This window comes from Henckelia pumila, chromosome 4, assembly GCF_033568475.1.
Source record: "Henckelia pumila isolate YLH828 chromosome 4, ASM3356847v2, whole genome shotgun sequence".
Taxonomy (NCBI): Eukaryota; Viridiplantae; Streptophyta; class Magnoliopsida; order Lamiales; family Gesneriaceae; genus Henckelia; species Henckelia pumila.
In genome coordinates, this window is record NC_133123.1 from 194900049 (window position 1) to 194907182 (window position 7134).

Here is a 7134-nt window from a genome sequence, read left to right on the forward strand (position 1 = left end):
CTAGCATCCATGGATCCCTGTGTCCGCGTTTGGTTAGAAGTGAATGGTTGGGTTCAGCGGTTTGATTTCCCAATACTATAGCTCATGTCCTAGGCGTCAGTTTTAGCAGGTTGATACAGTATATCTCAGATATGGATACTCAAAAATTTCATATTGCATGCATCATGTTTGTATGTTTATCCGTACTAGCATGTTGAGCTTTAGCGCTCACATCCAATGTTTTCTGTGTTATCTGGACACCCATTTTGATGGAGCAGGTGCAGGTGCAGGTAGTGCGTCCAGAGACTTGGAGTAGTCAGTGACCAGAGAGAGAGAGACAACAGGGTTAGGTTAGGCTGTAAATTATTCTATTAGGTTGTATATTGATTTTTATTAACCAGTTTTATTCTGCCGATTCAACATTTATTTAGTTTCCGCAGCATTTCTCTGATTTTTATTAATTGCGTGCTTAATTAAGCTTATCTCTGATTAGCAATGGATCCGAGTTGAGTCGCTACATTTATGGTATCAAAGCATGCAATAAGAGTTTTGGGAAATAGAACTGGTTTTTTTGGGATTAACTTCAGTGATCTGTGTAGGAGTTTGACCATAATTAATTACAAGATCAACGATGGGCGTTGGGTTTGTGGAGTACTTAGGTGTTTTTGATATTGTCATCGCCAAGGTTACCATCAGGATTTTGACTCGTTTAGATCCTAGGTTTGGATCGAGTACCATACGTCAGAAGCAGTGACAGAGGATTGGTTGAAACGCGTGGATGCCACTACTCATCCGGCTTTGGCCTTGGATGCCACCTTTGAAGATTCTCCACAAGCCATTGGAGAGATTTTCGTGTTGAAGTCTGTGCGGAGAGATTCTGCCAGCATGCTTGTATTGATGCTTGAAAGAGGCAGACGGGAAACCGCACGTTCAAAATCAGTAGACAGAAAGAAAGACTTCCTCATGTACTTGGATTTTAAATACTGTGTTCGGATGTAAACGGTATTTCAGTTCTAAGTATTTGAATAATATGAATTAATGATTCTAGATGTTTATTGTACATCCTTCGATGTAATTGGGTTTTTGAATTGCTTCGATTACATGAGATTCTATTAAGAATTGTACCGAACTTTGATCAATGATTCTGTTAGTTGATCTTTGGGATTTCCTTGAGAATTACCCAGTGTTTAGTTGTTCAGTGTTAAAACTTCAGTGGATTGCTGGATAATGGCATGTTTCCAGTTGGTTAGTTCTAGGTGTTTTCCTAGGATGACCTAGTTATTCGGTTGACTATGTTTAAGTGGCAAGGGTGAGGTGATTCATCAGAGGCATGGGTGTTGTTCTAGGTTGTTTTCCTTAGAAATGTCGGCAGATTTGACCTTATTAGGTTGTTTCCATGTGATGATAGGATTTCATTAGTTTACCAGGTCGAGTGATACCAAGAGTTGTGGACTGTGACCGAGACTAGACGTGAGGAGGCGCGACTCTATGACAGTGTTACTCTGGGAGCCTTTCATGCTTCAGAGGTTGCCTAGAATCCTTTCGAGCTTCAGAAGGGCTATTTGTGGGAGGCTACTCAATCTGGGGATTTGGCAACAGTCGCAGTAGGGTATGACCTTGTTTTGGTTAGATATCCGTTGTTGTATTCGAATATTATTTATCGTCTGAATTACATGAGAGATACAAATTTTGGATTTTTTGCTGTCAAAATTAGTCTTGGGAAGGATTATCCTTTATGAGCGAATGATTGATCATTCTAAGCAGATAGGTTTCGAATTTCGATATTTAGATATCACTAGAAGGATAAATCTAATAGGTAGACAGATTTCTACCAATGGTTATTCGGAGTCGAGGAAAGCCCAGTATATCATATCGGGAATTTTTTTTGGACTTAGTTCATCTTGGTGTTTGTTTCGGGTGAACAAGTCATTTGGTAGTAGTTCAAGAATGGTTCGGGATTAGTGTTAGTAGACTACCCTTAGCTATCTTCTGACTCTGTCAGGGGTAGGAATGATAAATTTGGTACTAATCTTGTGATTCCAAGTGTTTGGGATTAGATGACTTCTTAGGAAGTTATAGTAGTAAGATCCAAATTTTTTGATCAAATCGTGATCAAGGATTAGCTAATGGTTGCCTAATTTGGTTGGTCCTGTTAGGCTAAGCATGAGCACATAGGATCAACATGATTGATAAGTTTAGTCCAATGAGTGTAAATTTGGGATATAGTGAATTAGGAGGTACCTGGGACGGTACTATAAGCTGGTGTACTTAGGAGTTTTGGTCCTTAGTGATGCCTCAAATTAGTAAAGCGACTCATATGCATTCAGTATTTTTTTTAGACGCTCGAGGATCTCCATGGATGCAGTAGACTGAACTTTCGGGTTTCTTCTGATCTCGAATAGTTATTATCCTTTAACTCTTATGGTCACGACTTAGTCTGATATCAGTTTAAAAGTTATCATATGTTAACATTTTCAGGATAGTACTTTCTTGTTAGGAAGAGGGAAGATTTGATCTGAGCATTGTTTGGTATTAGAAATGATTGACTAGTTTGCAAAAATGGGATTTGTAGGGGTCGTAAGTCAGCAAGTGATTTTGAATGTCGATGGACATTAGCAGGTTAACATCAGTTATTTATTCGCGTGATGAGGAAACAAATGAGACCTATGGTTTTTAGGGTCTGGCGGGATTTTCATCGCTGATCTCCCAGTGTGTTTTAATGTGCGGTGACATTGAGATTTCATATTCGACAGGATCGATCCAGTAGTTAGTTGGATTGTCGCAACTATTGAGGACTTAGTATAGGATCGAGGTGGACAGTTTGTTCATCATAGTTAGTGGGTCAGTTGTCGATGATTTATCGTTATCCAAGGTAGGATAACTAGTATTGTGGTTTCAAATGATTATCTCGAGGGATGAGACAAATTTCATTCGATATAGATTATTAATGTCGAGGATGGTATCAGCCCATCTATGTGTTCTGCATGATGGTATTGTATTTTCGAGGTGAAGACCAGAGAATATTCGTCAGATAGAGGATTGTGGACAACTACGTTGTCGCAATATGTTCCTGTTGGCAAACTGGACATCTGTTTCCATATTTTGTATCCTATTTGGAGATATAATCCAACATCGGGCAGGATAAGTACTGAAGGTACGTATTTTGATGCTAAAAATTGACTAGATTTTGTTATTATATGTGGCAGGATGACCAATAGAATTGTTTGGATGATATCTCCAGTAGTGAGATTCAGGTATTAGCATCAGCCTATCAGGATTGGTAGTAATCAGTGCGAGTATTCCGCAAGTTTGTAATCATACCCCTAGAGGTTTAATCTGAGGTTTTAGATAGAAAGAGTAGTGTATAGAGATGTGGTCGTGTTGCAAGTAAGTGGCAAGATATTGGCCATTCATTTTCGCAAAAACTGTTTTGTTTGGAAGTAAGGACCTTGTCCTTAGTAAGGTGGATTAGCTCAAGAATGTACAACAAAAAATGGTTTCTATAATTTGACAATGAGATTAAATCATGGAACAATTGGTTAATGCCTTGAGGTAACATCGAGGATGCGATGTTAGTGTCAGACTAGTTAGCGATACAATGTATATGTATCCTGTGTTATCGTTGATGTAGACAAATTTTAATGAAAGATATTGTGCGGAATTAGAGTTAGGTGCTGACTAGTTGTGGCCTTAACAAGAAGTGTCATCGCTTAGATTCACACTCAGCGTTGTTGTTTCTGTACAGTTGGTGACCGGTGCGTAGTCAGAAGACCACAGAAACCTCGTGATATTCGGGATATATATTAGAGGTAATGTCTTAGCCAGTTAGCAGCTATTGTGATACAGACATCGATTGGGATCGCTTAGTTAGTTGAACAGTGAAATTCTATGTGAACTTCTATATGAGTTGTAGGGAAACTAGACTGTCATTCGAAGTTGGTCGAATGATTTGAGATTTTGATGATTGCACAACCAACAATGTTTCTAGCTCGTGGCTTGAAAGGTATCAAGATTTAGTATCAGTCGTAAGACGTGTTAGTTCATGCTAGAGGGAGTGCCTACAGTTATCGAGGAGGATTCTTCTGTTTGTTTGTGGGACAAAGGATTTTAAGAAAATTGATTTCGCAATTTTATTATTTGAGCAAGTAATCTTTCAAATGCCACATTTCGAGTTTATAATAAACATACATGTGACCATCTGATGGAGACATCGATCAATAACATAAAGTATCAAAATGGTCCATATGGTGGATGAATTGGAGCACAAATATCACCCTGAATATGTTCAAGAAACATGGGTGATTCAGTTTTGATTTTATCTGGTGATAGTCTTATAATAAGTTTTCCAAGGAACATGATTTACACTAAAACTTATTATTCTAAAATATCTTCTGGTCTTTCAGCGGATGATCATGTATATTTTATATAATTCTTCGCGTCATTATTGAACCAGGATGTCCTAATAGATCTTCCAATTAGTTAATATTGAAGAATTTTCAACTACCGTGTTTTGTTAAGTTGGTATCTTTTCTCCATTTATTGATTCCTTATAGAGCTTACAAAAGTGCTCAAGGGCTCGACAAATACGAGACCAATGTCCTGGTGTTGCATCTAAAACAAGAACTTTCAAATCATTTGGATTGATTTTCATTGACACTCATGTTCTCGTGATGCCTCTTTAGTGGGTGGTTCGTGACGTCCTTTTGAGATGAGTTATGAAAGTAACTACCTCGATTGTTTTCAAAATCACGGCTGCGACCATGACCACTTTCACCGTCCACGTCCACGTCCACGTCCACGTCCACGTCCACGTCCATAACTAGACCTCGGTCATGACCAAAATCTTATCTACGACTTTGATTTTGGTTTCCAAGTTTAAATATATTTTTACTTACGACATTTAAGTCTGAAAATGTCGTTGATCCAGTGGGTCGAGACTGATGATTTCTTATTAGCATCTCGTTGTTTTTTTTCGCCACAAGAAGATATGCGATAATTTCAGAATATCTCGCAAATCCACGCACTCTATATAGTTGTTGTAGAGTTATATTTGATGCATGAAAAGTGAAAAATATTTTCTCAAGCATTTTTTATTCCGTAACCTCATGTCCACAAAATTTTGATTGTGAGATTATTCGATACATTACCAAGTTATAATCACTGACTTTCTTAAAGTCTTAGAATTTTGACGTATTTCATTCATCACGGGCGGTCAGAAGTATAAGTTTTCTTATATGTTCAAATATTTCCTTTAATCCTTCCCATAAAGTCATGTTATCTTTTTCAATGAGATATTCACATTTTAATCATTCATCAAGATGTCGAAGTAAAAATATAATAGATTTTGCTTTATATTGTGATGATGAGATACCATTCTCTTTAATGGTATCATTTAGACTCAATGACTTAAGATGCATTTTTACATCGAGAATCCATGACAAATAATTTTTTCTCGTAATGTCAAGCGCAACGAATTCGAGCTTTGCCAAGTTTGACATGATGATACTAGAAAAAATAAAAATGCATTTTATTAGTTAATTTCTAAATCTATTAATATTGAAATACAAAATAATGGGTAAACTATAAGTACTAACATACTTAAAAAAACGTGAGACGAATATTCTTCGATAAATACAAGAACAGTGAGTATAATAATCAAAATAATTATAAAAATAACCTTGAAAGAACCATCTTCTTCTTCTTTCTTTCTTTCTTTCTTTCTTTCTTCTTCTTCTTCTTCTTCTTCTTCCTTTTTTAAGTAGACAGAAAAATTGATGAAGAATAATTTTTTTCAATTTTTAGGGAGGAAGAGTAAATTTGGAGTGATTGAATGTGTTGGAGAAATCATATTTATAGGATAAAAACTATATGTTTTTATGACCGTTTATAATAGATCAAATACAAAAATTTATCTTATAAATTAGACTAAAAATAAAGGTATGTATTTGTATAATTTTACGGTAATAATGTGATGTATATAATGTTAATAATAGTTAAATAATTCTGTATATCACATCACCTTATTATAATGAGGTATCATTGACTTCTTTTATATAATAGTGTAACATTATACAGATATAGTTAGTATTGAAATATTGTATATCACATGCAATTATTATAATGAGGTATCAGTGATTCCTTTATATAATAGTGTGACATTATACAAATATATATATAATCATTATATAACATGATGTTATATATTAAAACATAAATACAATTTCACGTTATTATAATAAGGTGTCAGTGACTCCTTTTATATAATCTTGTGACATTATACAAATATATATATATATATATATATATATATATATATATAATCATTATATAACATGATATTATATATTAAAACATAAACACAATAAACATATATAAACAGTAAAATATATACAATATAATTATATCACGTTACTATAATGAGGTGTCAGTGACTTTTTTTATATAATACATAATACTATATATTAAAAGAATATACACAATAAAAATATATAAATATTAAAATAATTATTCTTACTTGTTGAATATATTAAAGAATATACACAATAAAAATATATAAATATTAAAACAAATATTATTACTTGTTGAATATTCTTACCCTTTCTTTGTGTTTTGGAGTTTTGAAAAATATGAAGAACCTTTGAGCTTTATGCTGATAACGTGTTGTAAAAAATAAAAAAATTTACGGTAAAAAATAAAAATCTCAAAATCTTAAAATATATCAAACTACATACTTTATGAAAAAAATTTCACTCAATTGTGTCATTCTTCACAAATAGAGAGACCTATTTATCGAACCTCATCTGCGAAGAGTACAAAAATACATATTTAATAATTTTACTATTTACACATCATCATACACTTATTTTCAACATTTTCAACTCTTATTTTCAACACTCCAACTCTTATTTTCTCGTTTTTTCTTGCACTATTTCACCTCATCTTCTTTCTTCGTTTTTCTCTTCCATTAAATTTTTTTTTACAGGAAATACTAAACAATATTAGGTTCGATTTTCTTGATATTTTACATGTATAATTTTTTAAAAAAAATTTTGACTAGCGAATTTTTTATTTTGTTTTTTATTTTGTGCTATTGAGACATATATTAATTGTGTATTTTTTTTGTAGTTACCGATGATACCTTTTAGTATCATCGTT